Source organism: Pleurodeles waltl, chromosome 1_2 (assembly GCF_031143425.1).
Source record: "Pleurodeles waltl isolate 20211129_DDA chromosome 1_2, aPleWal1.hap1.20221129, whole genome shotgun sequence".
NCBI lineage: Eukaryota > Metazoa > Chordata > Amphibia > Caudata > Salamandridae > Pleurodeles > Pleurodeles waltl.
In genome coordinates, this window is record NC_090437.1 from 722,933,544 (window position 1) to 722,953,232 (window position 19,689).

Below are 19,689 nucleotides of genomic sequence, written 5' to 3' on the forward strand. Positions count from 1 at the left end.
AATACAGTGGGGTTGAAGAAAAAGCTGGCCATCGCTGATTTGAGGTAATACATTTCTGGGCTTCATGAACTTTGTTGTCAAGAAACTTGGGTTCCGAAGGTGGTCACATTGACAGTTATTTCATGTTTTGCACACCGGCTATGTCTACTTGTTCAGGTAGAGCCAAGGGGGGGCCCTAATATATATATCGTAAACACCTTACCAGGGAAACTCATTAAATGAATCTACGTTCTCCAAATTACTTCTGTTTGCCATGCAGGAAGAGTAAAATACACTCTTGGTCAATCTGTTTAACAACTGTTTTGGATCCAAAAATAGTAAGGTGGTGGCTGACGTAGATGAGACTATTCTAAAGATCTTCAAGGAACACCCAAAGCTTTTGCAATTGTGTTGCGCAGGGGATTTTATCACCCACCACTGTAAATGGCCAGCCAAGCACGTTTGTGGACTATTTAACACTGAAGGGAAGCATTTGACCCACTTTACATATGATACTCATGGGAATACATTGAATAATTTATTTTTCATGTCTAACTTTATCATGACAAATCATATAGGTTCAAAGTTCACGTTCACGTACATTTTATCAGTGATGTTGAGACTTACTTTGCATGCCATGACCTCGGGGCTCTAACTTTGTGGGTGGAGGTCTCTGACCAAAACACGCCCTAAAGTTAGTTTTAAACCTGAACTGGAGCGGAAAAACAGATTTACCATTAAATGGCCCAAGGTAAACACCACTAACCTGTTTACATCTATAAAGCAGGAAAAGTACCCAGAAGTGTCAATCTGCCTGATTCACAAGCAGAGGTCAACAAGTTTAGGCTAGCTTTAATAGTTATTTCCGAGAACATTAGGCAGGTCTTAATTCACCTTTATAGATCTCCCATTCGAAAGACTTTTGTCTGGTTCGATAGTGCCTGTACTAAAGCCCATCTGGCTCTACAATACGCTCGCCATGTCAGACCCTGAGCTAGGGAGTTAATTAGGAAAGCATGTGCAGTTTATAAATGTGCCCTGGCCACAAGGAAAAAGCAGATAAAGGAGGAGGCTTGGAACACTCTGCAAATGACCAGTCTACAAATAAATAGTGCTGCTTTCTTGAGTTTGGTCAACGCCCCATATTTTAGTGACCCACCAGGTCCCTCTATAGACATCCACATCCCGGCACACTTGTGGGTAGAATACTTCAGTGATATTTAGAATACCCACACATGTCTGGAGGACCAAATAGGTAATAGTCCAGTGGGTTCTATGGAGGTCACTAGCTCACCCCTGGTGTTTGAATATGTTGAGGTCTGTAGGGCATTGGCTAAAAGTAAGAAGGGTAAGGCGCCATACCCAGACGGGGTCCCACTCGACCTTTTTACAGATAAACCAGATTTAATGTGTTTAATGCCCGAGGTAAGGGAGCCCCCTCCTACAAGGAATAGATCAGTCATAATTCCCATACACAAAAATAGGTGATTAAGCTCAGCCAAAGAATTACAAGCCCATATCTTTCTTAAACACAACAGCTAAAGTTATGGGATGTATTCTTTTGCATAGGTGGAAGGACTGAGCGGCCAAGCATGACATGTTAACTGATAACCAATCTGGCTTTGAAAAGCACTGTAGACCGGTGCCAACACCTTATCTTAGTTAGCGGTATACACACTACTGTAAATAAGGGTGCTTTGTATATGTCACTCAACCTTTGACTGTGTTACACATCCCAAATTATAGTCCCTTACGAGTGAGTTGGGAGCTGAGCAGGGTATCATACCATTAATAGAAAACTTTACAAGGAGACCTTTGCTTGTGTGCAAAGATGGAGAATGCAACAACACTTTTTTTTACATGGATTGAAGAGGCCCAAGATGGCTTCAGGATTAGGCTGCCTCAGAATTCTGTGCTCGCACATTTACATGCAGCAGCCTCGTGTTTAGGAGGAGGGCTTTGGGCACCAGCACGTTTTTATTTAAAAATCAAGCACCGCAAAAAACCCTCCTATTTTATTGACAATACTAAGGTATTAGCGGCCACATATTTTTCTTATTTAGGAATCCTGTTTGAACCAAATATAACTGGCAACCACTGCTGGCGAATAGGAATGCCATCTTTGAAACATCTATTAATGGCTTGCATTGTTTTTTTCCAAAACTTTTGGCTCAAAACCAATGAAAGACCTATCTGTGGTTTATTCCAGGAAATACGTGGCAATTGCACCATACTGGGCATGAGTAATGTAAAAATCTCACACCTAGTGATTTTTTTTTTGTGGAAAAATGTATTGGCTGTCACATGCTGTTGTGCCAATTCTATTTGCCACGCCACATTGGGCATTCCTTTAATAGAGGATCGAATTAAATTATCCCCCTCTTACTATTGAATACCATCTGGGCAAGGGAGGAGACTGTACTCAATAAATGAGTTATGAAGCATTGCCTCCAACTAGAATCGGTTTCAGATATCCCATGCGTTGCCTACGTGAAATTAACCTGTGAGGAGATTGGGTAGCCAGGTTTATTTGCTATTCCTGAGTTTTGCTACATTTTTGATAAAGGAACCTAAAAACAACTATTTTGTGATAAGGGCTCCTTGTCTAGAGATTACGCTGATAATCAAAAATCTACAGTATGCTCATACAGCTTGGTTCACACATATGATGGCTTCAACAGTATCTTTCCTTAATCTTAAACAGACAGCAGCGATTTGATCTCACTATGTTCCGTTTTAACCTCCTACCTTTGTAGGTCGGGTTCCTTGCTAAATGCAGCAATTATGTGGAGTCATTGTTCCTCTGATGGGGGATATAGTCAGTCGACCTATATGTTGTTTGCTTTCATTAAACGCCGAGAAGAAAGTTGTTCAATGTCACCAATGCAGACCTGCCTGACTGCTTTTAAGGCAACTACACAGTCCTTTGATATGTTGTGTCTTTGCCTCTTTTGTCTGGCATATACTAAAACTAAGGAAATGTGCAATATTGTGATATTTATGTTCGCTGTAAGATTTATAATTGCATTTTGATATGATGTACGGTCGCCTTTTCCACCTTACAGGCACTAAACTAAGGAAATGTGCAATACTGTTATATTTTGGTACGCTGTACACTTTATAACTGAATTTTGGTGTTTTTTTATTTATTATGTATGTAGTGTATTTTGTCTTTAAAAAAAAATCTTTTATGACACAGAATTGCGGCAAATAAAGATATTCTTGACTTGAACAACAAGATTTAGCATGTTGAACAAATACCTGTATAGCGAGCCCTAACTTAAAATATGGATAGAAAGCCAGCAGATAAGAGCAATGAAAGTGGCAGTCATCTTAAGAGAAGACACGACCCACTGAGAAAGGTGCTGTTTTTATGTCTGTACTGGTCAGCCCTGATGCAAAAGACAGCAGTGTTAAAGTGGTATGTGATGGAAAAGAAAATGGGAAAGGTGGATGAATACAAACACTAAGGACTGAGGAAGATGCCAATGTAAAATAATAGAGGCATGATGAGGAAACTAAACATAAATGCGGAGACAATGTTTTTAGAGCAGAGGCATATAATGTGTGAAGAAAGACTATTCAAAATGTATTATTTAGGCATGTCAAACTGGTTTCAATAGCAAGAAAGAAAAATAGGAGAAGTCAGAAGTGTAAAATGTTGTAAAAGTCAAGATGAAAAAAGACCAGCCATGGGAGAGAAACTATGAATACGGAGAAACTGGAAGGTGGAAAAGATTTAGGAATCCTTGAAAGATGATCTCTGATAAATGGTGATGAATGGAGTAAATTAAACATGTTTTGATGTGTCCATGCCGCTTTCATACCAAGAGCAAACAAGAATTAAAAAACAATAGTGCCCGATTTAACAAAACTGCACATATTTACAAGATCCAAACAGGCAAATTTATCTCACACATTTTAGGGCATATTTACAAGCCCTTTGCACCTTCTTGCGCCACCCTAGCATCATATTTTTGATGCTAAGGAAGTGTTAAGGTGGCCCCGACCGTGAGCCATATTTACAAAGTGGCTCAATGCATGCATTGTGCCACATTGTAACCCCTTGTGCCACATTGTGCCACATTATTCCTACGCCAAGTATAATGTACGCAAGGGGGTTTTGCCACACAGGGAGCCCAAACAAATGGTGCAGTGAAATTTACTATGACATTTTTTCCATCTGTTTAACACCTGTACAGGGCCGGCGTTAAACTGACACTCCCATAATAACCTATGGGCCTCCCTGTGATTTTCTGGACTAGCTCCATAATTGATGGCGCTAATCGAGCAAAGCACAACAATAGCGTCATAAATAATGATGCTATTGTGCTTATGTGTGCCATGGTACACTGTATAATATATACAAAACTACCATTGATGACATTAGTGTGGCACAGGGCGACGCAAGAAAAATGGCGCATCAGAGCTGATGCACCGTTTTCTTGTAAATATGCCCCATAGTCTGCAACACAGGAACACTTATCACTGCAGCTAAAACATGTAAAGCCTTCCTATTTGATTGAAAGGATTGCATTTTCATACTGGGCCTGATTGTGGCTGTACCAAAGGAGTAGGTGTTGCTGCTGCAACTGTCACCTACAATACAGCAGACATCAGGACTGTAGAAATGAAAAGTTGAAAGCATCAAAAAAAGTATATTCAAACTGCGCTCTGTGGGGAGCAAGCTGTACCTGAATGGCATGTGTGGAATCTGTGCCTTTTTGTGAAGGAGCATCAATATTAGTGTATTTAAATATCACTTTGCAGGGAGTAATGTTTGTCAGGTATGGGTATTTTTATTCATGACATGCCTGTTGTACTATTCTTTTCAATTCTTAGTTCTACGTAGCTCACAGAGATCTACAGCAATGCTATGTAGGACTATCTTTTGGTGACGTACTCCTAAAATATGCATATATATATATTTACTAGCAGTCTTGGTAGTATATTGAATTATGTGTGTCCCCAACCCTATACACCTACTATTGGGAGTAAGTTGCTGCCTTAAGTTGCTAGGATACATCTAGGTGCAATTTGCGACCAGGCAGAGGCAGAAATGTAAGTGTGCAGAGATCTCTACATATAGTTTTTTTTTTTTTGGAGAATGTGGTTCTTTGTTTTGAACTTGTGCCTATTGTTTTATACTCTTATCCTGTTCTCATATAAGAGATCCGTGATATCATCAGGAGCATTAAGTAGCCAATCTCAGCCAACCATTAAGCACATCAAGCAGTCTGCATAGCCCTCAAATCTGACAGCTCTGACAGGTGGTGATATCACTTTTCAGATGAAAGTATTGTCTCCTCTGTCCATCTCAGCGAGCCTCAAATGCAGGTGTGCTACCACAGAATTTGGAAAAAATATTGAGTCCAAAATATTGTGTCGACCAAATACCTTGCCAAGAATATCAAGGACAAAAATATTGTGAAGGTAAGATTCTATGGGTAAGCAAAATTTTACTTAACACCACTTATATGTACATTGACGATATATATATATATATATATATATATATATATATATATATATATATATATATATATATATATATATATATATATATATATTGTTCCTCAATATTTTTGAAACAATATTCTGTCTACACAATATTGCTAACGCAGAATTTCTATCAGACAACTGCTGCAAAATCACTCTTTTTAATGAGTGGACTTTTCAATGCCTCGGAGTCAGATGGATTTGTTGAGCATCTGTCAGAAACATTGATCATTTACTGACAAAAGTCATGTTTGCATCAAGACTGCAACTTCATTTCACTCCACTAGGCTCTATTTTTGAGTTACTTTCTTTACCGGCACATTTATTCACATTTCAGCGTTTACTATCTTATGTTAATGATGTGAGTTTCTTATTCCTTGTTATTTTTTCAAATCCTTCTAAACTAGTGTGGTAATTGTGTGTTCTGTAGTAACCTTTTACAATTAATACACACTTCTCTGGGAATTGTCTGCTGCTTGTGCCAGATCTACTGGGGTTTTAGCAGAGATTATCTCAGAACTGTGTTTTGACCTACTTGGAGATGATTCACTAAATTGATATGGGTACTCCTTCCAAGTTAATAATCTCATTCTTGTTAGTTGACAATTTGAAATGCCTCTGAAGAGAAAGAAGAAAAAAAATCTCCGAGCTGATACCAAATTATTTAAGTGTGCAAGAAGTGATGCAAAAAAGACCTCCCACAGTTCCACACAGAAAGGGTATGAGAATTTGTAAGTCATTTATGGGCCTGGAGAATGGGAAGCAGACACTGCAGTTTTACATGAGCACAGTGCGTTATTTCCCTAGACTTTTTGCGCAGGGCAGAAATGCCATAGCCTGTCTGCCTGGACATCCAGGCCCATATTTATACTTTTTTAGCACCTCATTTGCATCATTTTTTTACGCAAAAGTTGCGAAAACGTACAAAATATAATGGTATTTTGTAAGTTTGCGCCACTTTTGCATAAAAAATTATGCAATGTGGTGCTAAAAAAGTATAAATATGGGCCCCAGATTCCGAATGAAGGGAGCCTGAACATACGAGTAGAAATACCAACATATTAATGCCAAAGTTAAATTCTGGTGTGACTGACCTGACATTTCAAAATGTGAAAAGTATGAACGTATGGAAGCTGAACTACTGAACTGAACTACTGAACTGTTAAAACGACAGTAAAAAAAGAACAATGATGAAACACAGTGGCAAGAATTCTCATAAACCAGGAGGTTAACTTACGTGGCACTTAAATACTTTTTACATTAATCAAAATATTTCTTTGAAGTTTTAAAAATGTAATGGATAATTTCTCATCTCCGGAGTATGTTCAGGCTCCCTTCATTCGGAATCTGGGGCCCATATTTATACTTTTTTAGCACATCATTTGCATAATTTTTTATGCAAAAGTGGCGCAAACTTACAAAATACCATTATATTTTGTACGTTTTCGCAACTTTTGCGTAAAAAAATGATGCAAATGATGTGCTAAAAAAGTATAAATATGGGCCTGGATGTCCAGGCAGACAGGCTATGGCATTTCTGCCCTGCGCAAATAGTCTAGGGAAATAACGCACTGTGCTCATGTAAAACTGCAGTGTCTGCTTCCCATTCTCCAGGCCCATAAATGACTTACAAATTCTCATACCCTTTCTGTGTGGAACTGTGGGAGGTCTTTTTTGCATCACTTCTTGCACACTTAAATAATTTGGTATCAGCTCGGAGATTTTTTTCTTCTTTCTCTTCAGAGGCATTTCAAATTGTCAACTAACAAGAATGAGATTATTAACTTGGAAGGAGTACCCATATCAATTTAGTGAATCATCTCCAAGTAGGTCAAAACACAGTTCTGAGATAATCTCTGCTAAAACCCCAGTAGATCTGGCACAAGCAGCAGACAATTCCCAGAGAAGTGTGTATTAATTGTAAAAGGTTACTACAGAACACACAATTACCACACTAGTTTAGAAGGATTTGAAAAAATAACAAGGAATAAGAAACTCACATCATTAACATAAGATAGTAAACGCTGAAATGTGAATTTTTACAGTTTTAAGGTAAAAAAAAAAAAAACAAGGAATGATAATGTACCAGTTAAAGGTCACTGTTGGCACTTGACACAACTTCACCGCTGACCACAATGGAATGGAGGTCGGATGCTCCAAGCAGGTCACGCTAGTCAAATTCATAACCTTCCGACTTAGGCCCTCATTACGACCCTGGTGGTCGGTGATAAAGTGGCAGTAATTACCGCAAATTATGACCAGGGCGGAAAGATCTCCGAAAGACAGCCAATGTACCACACCGACTGCCAGGGCAGAAATAACAGGCACCACAGTGGTAGCCACCTACAGCCAGGCGGAAGTCAATGTACTGCCCACTATATTACAAGAACACAATCTGCCACCTTTTCCGGGGTAGTACCAACGACATCAAAAGCCTGGCAGAAACTGAGCTCAGAAGGCAAAGGACTCACCATTGGAGATACAGGAAAGAACCACGCCGCTATGGAACTAGAATTGCATGTTTTTCCAATTATATTCTATGTTCTGCTCCACCACGAACACCAATGTCGGTGAAGACGATGACGGTGAGTACAGCCGCCTAGCACACAAGGGAGGGGGGAGGAAAAAGAGAGTGACACACATGCATAACACACACCCCACACACACAACCAGATGCATTACAAAAACAAGTTGACCCCGTAACTCTGCTGAATAATGCAGGGACAAAACAATTTTGCAAAAGTGTTTGTAATAAGATCAACACAGTAGAAATAATAAGTTAGGAAAGATAATAGATATATACATACTTACAGAAAAAGGAATACAGCCCAGTCCTCAATTTTCATGGGCCACATGGCCACAGGCCAAAGTCCAAGGCCACACATGTCCCCTACTTCAACATGGAGAGAACACTGCAGGGGCATCAGCTGGTAAATAGGCAGGCACCTCAGGAGGACGGGGGACGGGGCACCTCAGCTGGGAGATGTAACAAGACCACTGGTCTGGAAGGGGCAATGTGCCCTGTGCTTGATCCTGGGGAGTGATGGGCCACAGTCTCACAGGCGGGTGTCATACCCACTGGTTCTGGAGGGGACAAAGTGCCCTGTGCTTGATCCTGGGGAGTGATGGGCCACAGTCTCACAGGTGGGTGTCATACCCACTGGTTCTGGAGGGGGCAAGGTGCCCTATGCTTGATCCTGGGGAGTGCAAGATCACAGTCTCACAGGAGTGTGTCATACCCACTGGTTCTAGAGTGGACAGGCCGCACAGCAGCCCATGGAGGCAGGATTACATACCATCCGCCGGCGGTGATGGCTGCAAAGTGGTGGTGCTGCTGGTGGGGTGAGGCTCCTGCCCATCCCCTGCAACCTCGGATGGCTGCACAGTGGTGGTGCTGCTGGTGGGGGGAGGCTCCTTCCCATCCCCTGCAACCTCGGTAGGCTGCACAACCATGGTTGGTGTCAAGGGTAGAGCATCCTGCGGTCTAGGACCCGCCCCCATTAGCGTTTCCATAATGACTACCCACGACTCCCATATGATGTCACCAGTTATAATCCCTTCTTGTGCAAAGTTGCGTTTGCTGTGCTCCCCGTGTGGTAGAGCACATTGGGCTGCGGGGACAGGTCAATGGTGGTTACGCTGTAACTCTGTCATGCATCTCGTGGAGAATGAGACTTGAACCTTTAAAGAACTATTATTCCCAGTTCCACCGGGGCGGCAGCCATCTTTGGGTGTGTCCGCTCTATAAATAGCAGCCACACCCTTCTAGGCTTGCTCACTATTCTGCAGAGCTGGAGCGAGTTTCTGCTCCGCGTGTTCTTTGCTATTTTCGGCAGAGATTTAACGAGTAGGTCGTACTCATTCAGGTAAGTTTTTTCTTGGAAGTGTTCTTCGCTCGCCCTTCTTTAGGATACTTTGTATCCTCGGTCTTTCGGAATCTTCAGGCGGCACGTGTCTCTCTGCTGTTCTGTTTTCCGAAATCGAGGGTGAGCGTTTTGTTTGTTCGCAAGCCTTTTCCATTGATACAGTTTCAGCTGATAATGTGATTACTTGGTTTTCTCAAAGGCAAAAGTGAAACATTGTATTTCCAATCAAAGCGCATGAACGATTCTTAACCTTTGCTTCAGAATTATTGTCAAGAGGCCGCTATTTCCCAGCGCTTGCTTTCGGCTACAGTTTTAATTATTATTTCTGATGAAAGCCGTTCCGTCCTAGTTTAGCTTGTAAAATGAAAATTAGGTCTTTCGACATATGTAGAGGTTTTTTAGGGTTTAGGTTGTTTTATAAAAAACCTTTATTAGGAAAGTAACATATATATATATATATATATAACTTCATTGCAGTGAAATTGGAAAGATTTGGACAGTGGTTGTTTTTTTGAACTCTCGAACATTTTCTCAATTGCACAATTTGATGACGATAATCATTGTTTGTGCTGAAGGATAGCAATTGAGTCATTGCGTTTATGTTTGCACTAACTTTTTGTCTTTCAGATCTCCCTCCTGCTGTTCCCTTCCTAATTCCCTTTCCCCTCGCCTGGCATCTCCTAGGCTCAGTGCTATTAAAGCATTCTGAGTTTGGTGCTGCGGGGAGGTGGGCAATCTTGTTCAGCAACCCGCAGATTCAGAGGAAAAGGTGATCACGACAGTTGGGGGGGGGGCTCTGTCACATTTACTGGTGCAGGCTCCTTGCACTTCCTGCTTGCTGGTGCAGGCTCCTTGCTCTTCTTGCCTGCTGGGGCAGACTCCTTGGCCTTTTGTGTGGCATATGCAGGCTCCTTGCCTTTCTTGCCGGCTGAGGCAGTGCCTCTCCCCTTTAGGCTGGCTGGTGTAGGCTCCTTCTCCTTCAGTACATGTGGCCTGGATCCCTTTCCACCACGAGGGGGTGCGGTTAGGACTGGGCTCGTCGACTGTGTGGCTGAGGTGCTTGCCTGGGTTCTTGATACCCTGCCCATATGTGCAGGACGGGGTGAGGGGTAGGGAATGGTGGATAGAAACAGTTTTTTAGGGACATTGAGGTCCACCACCACTAGGGAGCTTCCATTGGAGGGGGTATCTGGGTCAGAACTGTCCCCTCCAGTCTCCGCCATGGTCCTCCCCTCAACCTCAATCTCACTGGTATCCTCAGCATCGTTGGACTCTGGCTCCTGTGGGATGCAGCTCCCTCCGTCGCCAGTGCTCTGCTCCTCCACCAGATGATGCTAATGCACATAAGGACCGGATGACAAAACAAGAAAGGTGGGGGGAGACAAAGGACACACAGGGTCAATGGTTGCACCAACACCACCGTTGGCGTATACAGCACACTCACAGACAGGGAACAGGCCTATGCAATATGTATTGCACTACCAGAGAATAGTTAGCCACCAAGGCATGGGGAGAGGCACACACCGCCAAATGCAGCACACCTGTGACCCACGCAGCCCTGACCAGTAGTGGATGCCTACGAGCTAGGTAGCAAAGTTTTCCATTCTGAACCCTAGCCACCAGGGGACCTACGCTGCAATGTCAGACTGGCTTAAGGGCACCCACTGACACACATCCCCCACCGGATACCACCCTACCATGCGTAAGTTGTAATGATGGGCACTGTAGTTACCCCCTGTGGCTGCTGTGATGCCCTCAAGTGCTCATCCAGCTCTGGATAGGCCACCGCCAGTATGCAGGCCATCAGGGGGGTCAGAGTCCGACAGGCACCCCTTCCTCATTGGGAAGCCATCCCCAGCTGGGCCTCTGCAGTTTTCCGTGCCCAGCGTCTCAGGTCCTCCCACCATTTCCGACAGTGGGTGCTAAGCCTGCCATAGACCCCAAGGGTCCGCACATCCTTGGCAATGGAATGCCATATACCCTTCTTTTGATGGGCGCTGACCTGCAGAGGCAATGCACACAGGAAAATACCATTACACAAACATTACTGCGTTATACACATATGGCCCACCATACCCGTTCCCATCACCATTTACACACGTGGCCCAGCACACAACCTGCACGTCGCCAAGAGGACATCCACACCCCCCCCTTACATGAGGCCTTCACACACACAACTCCATGCATTCATGCCACATGCATTGTGCTCACAGTGTACTCACCTGTTGGTCTGGAGGCCCATTCAGCAGTCTGTGATGGGGTAGGAACCCATCCACCAGTCTCTGGAACTCCTCCAAAGTGAAGGCTGGGGCCCTTTCCCTGGTCACATGGGCCATGGTGGGTTCAAGACACAGGTCACAGCAGCACATGCAGTGTGGGTCCTCGCCTATGGAAGGTCAGGTAACCAGTGAGAAATATGATAGAAAATGGCAGTCACGTCCGTGCCAGTGCATACCGTCACCTCTGGCGTAGATCACCGTTGGCCACTGTAACCCATAGGGCCCAATGTTAACCAATGAGGAGTTGCACGGCGGTTCCCGACCGCCTCCCACAACGGCGCACAACGTCAGCGGAATTACCTCACTTCCACCTGTCCCTCCACACAGGACAGGCTGCCGTCATTTCGGGGGTGGGCAGGCCCTGGAGTAATGCAGCATCACAGGAAATATTAGCACATACTGGACAAATCATATTGACCCATTTCATGTTTACAGGATGCAAAGTTCTGTTCTTGTTCCATTGTTCAGTTTGTGACTGGCTCCTCACGTTTTTGTCCCTTAGATTTCTACCACTGCAGATGAATAGGAGATGGAGACATACCCCCGTGCACAGACTCCTGGTAGACTTGGCTACACTGGAGGACAGGCACATTATCCTCCCCTACAGACTTGACAGGGCCACAATCACAGACCTGTGTGCCCAATTGGAGCCTGACCTGATATCTGCTATCCGTCATCCCACTGGGATCCCCCCTCTTATGCAAGTGCTATCAGTGCTCCATTTCTTGGCAACTGGTTCTTTCCAAGTGACAGTGGGCTTGGCAGCAGGAATGTCACAGCCAATGTTCTCAATAGGGCTGATACAAGTGTTGTCTGCCCTGATAAAACACATGTGCAGCTACATCGTTTTCCCCCAGGTTGAGGATTTGGCCACAGTGAAGGCCGAGTTTTATGCAATGGGACATATCTCCAACATAATTGGGGTGATTGATGGAACACATATTGCATTTGACCCGCCTGTCAGAATGAACAGGTGTTCAGGAATCGTAAGAGTTTCCACTCTATGACTGTTTAGATGGTGTGCTTGGCGGATCAGTACATCTTCCACGTCAATGCTAAGTATCCTGGGTCAGTGCATGATGCCTTTGTCCTGAGGAATAGCAGCATCCCAAATGTGATGGCCCAACTACAGAGGCACAGGGTGTGGCTAATACGTGAGCCCTGGTTCCCACCCAGTATATATTGGTGTATGGGTATGGTGTGGACCATATGGGATAGTGTGTGGCTAAATAGTGTCCCTCAATATTTGCAGGTGACTCTGGTTACCCAAACCTATCATGGCTGCTGACCCCTGTGAGGAATGCCATTACAAGGGAAGAAGAACATTATAATGAGGCACATGGGTGAACCAGAAAGATCATAGAAAGGACCTTTGGCCTCCTGAAGGCCAGGTTACAGTGCATCCATCTAACACCTGTGCTACTCACCAAAGAAGGTCTGCCAGATAGTTGTGGCATACTGCATGTTGCATAACCTGGCCCTTAGACGCCATGTCCCATTCCTGCAGGAGGAGGCTGGAGATGCCTGTGTGGCAGCAGTAGACCCTGTGAACAGTGAGGATGAAGAGGCAGAGGATGAGGATGAGGACAACAGAACAAATGTGATCCAACAATACTTCCAATGACACACAGGTAGGACAGTGTTACTTCACATTTCAATGACATTTGTTTTAAATTGTGTGGCAATGGCATGCTGATATTTTCAACTTCTAAGCCCACTTACTGTTCCCTCTGGCAATTCATTTTGCAAATGTTAATGACCTGACATACACTCCTGGTATGATCACTACAGCCAGCTACAGGTCCTTAATCTATGCTCATTCTCTGTACAGTTGATTTGCAATGTTTGTACTTATTTCAATGAATACATATTTTACATATATGACATACTCCAAAATGTTTTTTTTTAAGTGTGTTTATTGAAGTGCTAATATATGGAGGGGCAAGTGAAAGTGGGATGGGGTGATGATGGAGGAAAGTCCAGGTATTGTTCCAGTCTGTTTGCAGCACAGCTGCATTGTCCAAGGGGACATAGGAAGGGGAGCAGTGGCAGTTCAAGGTGGACAGGGTGACAGAGTGGGACACCAGGGGGAGACTCAGGAGAGTCTCATTTCCTGGCAGGGGGTCTTGGCAATTGTCTCTGGCTTCTGTCTGGATCACAGGGAATGTTTGCGGGGTCATTCACCTTCTGCAGGGGGAGGGGTGCTGGTTGCCTATGTGTCCTATGGTGGGGCCTCCCGGCCACTAGCGGAAGTGGAAGGCTGTTCAGATGTCTGGCTAGTGCCAGGGGCCCACTGGTGTGACTGCCTCCCTCATAATGTTGGCCATGTCAGCCAGCACCCCTGCAATAGAATCAGGGTGTTGTTAATGGCCTGCAAGTCTTCCCTGATCCCCTGGCACTGTCCGTCCTGCAGCCACCTGTTCTCCTGCACATTGTCCAGGATCTGGCCCATCGAGTCCTGGGAATGTTGATGAGCTCCCAGGATCTCTGCGAGAGCCTCCTGGAGAGTAGGTTCCGTGTTCTTGTCCTCCCCCTGGAGCACAGCAGTTCTCCCAGTGTCCCTGTTGGCCTGTGCCTCTGTCCCCTGAACCGTGTGCCCACTGCCACTGACTCCACGTCCCTGAATTTCTTGTGGGTGAGGTGTGGCCTGGGGTCCCTGTAGAAGTGGACACACTGCTGACTGACATGTTCTGGATACAGAGGTATGGGTACGCTGGGTGGGTGCAGTGGTGGTGTTTCCTGATGGGGGAGACTCAGTGGTGGCGTGTGACTGGGCCTGGGTAACCAGTTGTCCAGTGGTCCCTGATGGGCCAGGTAGGTCATCTAGATCCTCAAGACCAGAGTTGCTGTCATCACTGTGGGCCTCTTCAGTTGGGGGACAGGATATTGCTGGCACCTCCTCTCCAGTGACATTGGCTGGGGTACCTGTGGGGATGTAAATAATGTGTTATGGTTTCTATGTCTGACATATTGTACATCTGTGGCTTCCCCTCTTTGGATGGATTTGCCCTGCCAGCTTTCACTTGTGTATGTTAGTGTATGGTGTGATTGTTAATTCTCTATGGTGTGCATGCTTTAGTGATGAGTGCCCATGCAGGGTTGTGAGTGGTGTCCATGCATTGGTACAGTATGCAGGGCTTGGCATTGGGATGAGTGAGATGTGATGGTGGGGTGTGTGGAAAGTGGTGGAGGGATGGGAGTGAGGTTGAAGGTATGTGAGAGTAGAGAGTTGACTTACCAGAGTCCAGTCCTCGTCCCACTCCTGCCAGGCCCTCAGGATGCAGGATTGCCAAGACTTGCTCCTCCCATGCTGTGAGTTGAATGGGAGGAGGTGGGGGTCTACCGCCAGTACTCTGGATCGTGAGCTGGTTATCTTGCTGCAATGGAACGTACCTGCCCCCGTAGGTCATTCCACCTCTTCCTGATGTTATCCCTAGTTTATGGGTGCTGTCCCACAGTGTTGACCCTGTCCACGATTCTCCGCCATAGCTCCATCTTCCTAGCTATAGATATCTGCTGCACACTGTGCTCCAAATGGCTGTGGCTCTACCCTGACATTTTCCTCCACCATGACCCTTAACTCCTCCTCTGTAAAACAGGGGTGTCTTTGTGGTGCCATGGGTGTTCTGTGAGGTGTGTTGGTGAGGGTGTGTTGGGTAATGTGTTGGGGTGTGTGATGTGTAGTGCGTGAGTGGTGTTTAGGTGTGAATAGTGTGCAGATCGAATTGTGTCAGTGGTCTTGGTGTCTATCTCCTAGCAGTAATTGTTGTTTGTAAAGGGTTGTGGGTAATGTGGGTATGTGTTTTATAGTGGTGTGGGTGTGTGGGTGTGGTGTGTGGTGTATGTATGGGTGTCAGGTGTGCGCTGCTTGAATTGTCCTATGTGGTGTTGTTTTGTATGTAGGTGACCATTGTGAGCGCAGCAGTATGTACTGCCAATGGTTTACCGCCGTTGAATGTCCGCCATGGTGATTCGTCGGTCATAATGTGGTGGGCGTAGTTCTGTTGGCTTAACGGTGTGGGTTTTGATGCCGCCAGTTTATCACTGACCTTTGGTGTGGCAGATTTGTGTATTTGGCTGAATACTGACAGATTGGTGTGTGTGTGCCATAATATGGTGAATGGATATCTGCCACGGCAGCAGTAAGTTGGCAGCCGTCAGCTTGGCGATAAGTGGATTTACTGCCAATGTCATAATGAGGGCCTTAGTCTCTAAAGTGGAAGCTAAAATTGGGAAGCAGGGCAAGGTCCATTGCTGTGGTTGCCACATATCCATCTAAGTTGGATAAGTGGTCAGTGGAAACCGTTGGTTTTGGCAACATATGCAAGGAGCCGGCAATACATGGATTTCACAGAAGCCAAGGTCACTTCACATGTTGACTATCTGCGGAGTGCAGAGTGACAAAGCTCAAAGGCAAAACTTTAGACTGCTAAAGTTTTACCTTTGAACTTTGTTACTCTTTTGGAAGCCAAAGTCCTCTTGTACCTAGGCAGGGATGCCTGAGGCCTGATACATTTGATGTGTGCTCCTGCTCAATCTGTTTTTGGCATGGCAAAAGCTCCAAATGGAATTAACCTGTTTTTCTTGCTCTTCTTGAGTGCAGCCTTCCTGTGCAAATTCAGTAGTCCTACGGCCTGACTTCGATCTTAACGGTATTACCACTATCCTGCCGCGACAGCAGACCCGAGTACTCGGTCTTGTCGATGGAGTTCCAACTGGCGTATTTAGATGTATTGCCACTGAGCCGCCTTCTGCCCGATATGAGACTATGACACACATGGATATAGTTAAAAATCATGATGTTATTTTTATGTTGCTGCAAGCATTCATTTGCTAATAAAAGCTGACACAAATATAAAAATTGTGTATGTAATCAATTTGTACCCATTAATGACTGACATAGATGTTTTACAGACATATACATGTCACAAGATTTTTTTTTTTTTAAACTACTGTTGCATGTATATGTCTGCATTGGTCCCGAGCTAATGTGAAGAAATTAACCAACTTACAGAAGTAATACAGAATGCTTACCTTCGAGTCCAGTGACAATGGGGTCATGTATACTCCTTGGTCCAGTGGAAAAAGCAACAGCAGGTCTTGTCCAGTCATGTCCAGTTGGAAACAGAAGTGGAAATGGAAAAAGGTACATTTTTACCTAATTTCCCTTTTAATCTGCCAGCTCATGTGTGGCGGTAACACCCCCACAATTCGCTTGGCAGGAAGGCACATCATGATTGGTTTGGTGTGAACAGTAGCTGGAGTCCTATCGTCAGTCACTATTTCAAACTGCACCTTCCACATGGGTGGAGATTCCTGACAGAGTCGATGGGAGTCGGGCGGTCTATCACCTTTGGTCCCACCAACATTTAAGTAGAGCGGACTGACTACAAAGGTGTATGGGTTTTCGACAAACTTGATGACGGGACCGTTACTGCCAAGATCTAAATCAGGCCCTAAGTCTCACTTTTCTCCAGATACTTAGAATGTTCCCTCTGGTCAGTCCTGTAACTAGCCTTGCACACCTCAGGGCCAACATCTAGGCCCAGGTCTTTCTCCAGTTAGGCCTCCTGCAGCATCCATTGCTGTGAGATCATCTAGGCCGTCTTGGAGTCAAGAGTCATTTTGCTTTTTGTGCCCCTGAAGTGGTCAAAAAGGAGATGAACTACTTCACTCTTGGAGAGCTGTTGCAGTGCCTAGGTGCCAGCTTGTGTAAGTCCTCTTCTTCCATCAAGAGTCCGAGGTATTCTTCCGGCAGGGACTTCTTCTTTAGGTGGAGTTTTCCCAGTCGATGTGTCAGGTTTATATTGTCCACTGGCCAGCGATTGCCACTTTTTCACTTTAGCAGCACTTCTTTGTGTTACTGTAAAGTTGCCCAGAAGCACCTTTTTCAGTACAGATTCATATCCATTCTTCATTGGCTGAACAAATCTACAGTGCCCTACCCAGTGTGCATTACAATAGGAGTCAAATTAGGGCATAAAAGAGTTACCTATTTAAACCGTGTCTGGTGCCCTATTAGTGTGTGCCATGAGGTGGATGAGCCAGAAGTGACAGAAGAAACACACAAGAAATGGAATATCCACTATTGCCTTTTATTTGTCAAGGACAAACATCACGGTAAGACATGTCTGCCTTAGGGTGGTCTTCCCCAAAAAGTTTGCCTTTCTCATCCAATTTTGCTGATCACAATTTTGCAGCCATAGGACTCTGCACACACTGGTAACCACTGCTTAAGTGCATGTGCTCACTGCTTAAATTGGCTTACACCCAATTGACATATTTAATTTACTTTCAAGTCCCTAGTAAAGTGATACTACATGTACCAGGGTCTGTAAATTAAATGTTAGTAGTGAGCCTGCAGCACTTATTGTGCCACCCTCTTAAGTAGCCCTGTAAGCAGTTCCAAGGCCTATCATTGCAACCTGTGAGTGCAGTTTTAAAACTGTCATTTTGGCATAGCAAATCAAACTTTTGTCATACTCAAATCTTCCTTTTTAGGTTGAGCATAAGTGAACTGCCTCTTGTATACTTTTAGTATAATTACTTCAGTAGGCTTAAAGGCATTTCATTTGTTTATTTCAGTGTCATTTAAAATCCTTGCTTGCTAGCGGTCAGTCATGCCTCTTTGTCTCCCCTTTTTCTCTTTGGGAGCAGGGACTAACTATTGTATAATTACACCTTGTTGTGTGGGAGACCAATTGTTTCTTTGTTTCCTGCTCCGATGAGTCAATGTGCTTACAATGCAGAGCTCAGGGGCACTGTACGCGCACCCTACTGCCTCATCCATAGCACCTAAATAGCACTCCCCCATGCCACATTCTTGCTTGTCCCTCCACCCAATCACCTTTCTTCCACTGTTCCTTGTTAATTCCTGTGCCACCGTTGCCACTTACCCTTGACCCCAGGGTAGGTCGCTCCCCTGTCCTCACAGCGCCACCAGATCCTGCGTGCCTTCCCCCTCGCTGTCTGCCTGTGTGTGATCCTTGCTTCCCGAGTGCCTGTCTGTGTGTGATCGCGCTCCCCTTCTCTCCTTGTTTCCCGAGTGTCTGTCCCCGATTGCTGCCTGTGTGTGATCGCGCTCCCCTTTACTCCGTGTCTCCAGAGTGTCTGCTCGCCTGAGTGCCCCCGCCGTCCCCCTCGTCCTTCCGCCGTTTTTCTCCTCTTTTTCGTACCTTTTTGAGGTACTTTACGTTTTTCAGGCCTCCTCGCCGTTCTCAAGACCTCCCGCTGCTTTTTTTCCTGCTTTTTTCCCTACCCGCCCGCCTCCCAGCTGACCCCGCCTCCCCGGCTACCCCTTAAATGGCGGCTGCTGCGAGGCAGTGGTAGCGACCCTTGACCCCAGGGTAGGTCGCTCCCCTGTCCTCACAGCGCCACCAGATCCTGCGTGCCTTCCCCCTCGCTGTCTACCTGTGTGTGATCCTTGCTTCCCGAGTGCCTGTCTGTGTGTGATCGCGCTCCCCTTCTCTCCTTGTTTCCCGAGTGTCTGTCCCCGATTGCTGCCTGTGTGTGATCGCGCTCCCTTTACTCCGTGTCTCCCGAGTGTCTGCTCGCCTGAGTGCCCCCGCCGTCCCCCTCGTCCTTCCGCCGTTTTTCTCCTCTTTTTCGTACCTTTTTGAGGTACTTTTCGTTTTTCAGGCCTCCTCGCCGTTCTCAAGACCTCCCGCCGCTTTTTTTCCTGCTTTTTTCCCTACCCGCCCGCCCGCCTCCCGCCTCCCAGCTGACCCCGCCTCCCCGGCTACCCCTTAAATGGCGGCTGCTGCGCGCCTAAGGCAAGCCCGACTGCGCCCGCTGCGCGCCTGGACCGCGCCCAGCGCCCGAACCCCTGGTCCCCACGACCCCCACCCCACCCTCCACCACCACCTGACCTACAACACCACCACCCTCACCGCCCTCAACCCCGGCCGCACGCCGGGCTGCTACCGCGCCACCCCGAAGCGGACCCACGGACCCTTCACCTGCCGCAACTGCCGCTTCACCTGCCCACGAACACACATCGCACCCATCAAGAACGACTCCCACGGAAACAACCTCGACTGCATCCTGATCAACACCCGATCCGTCCA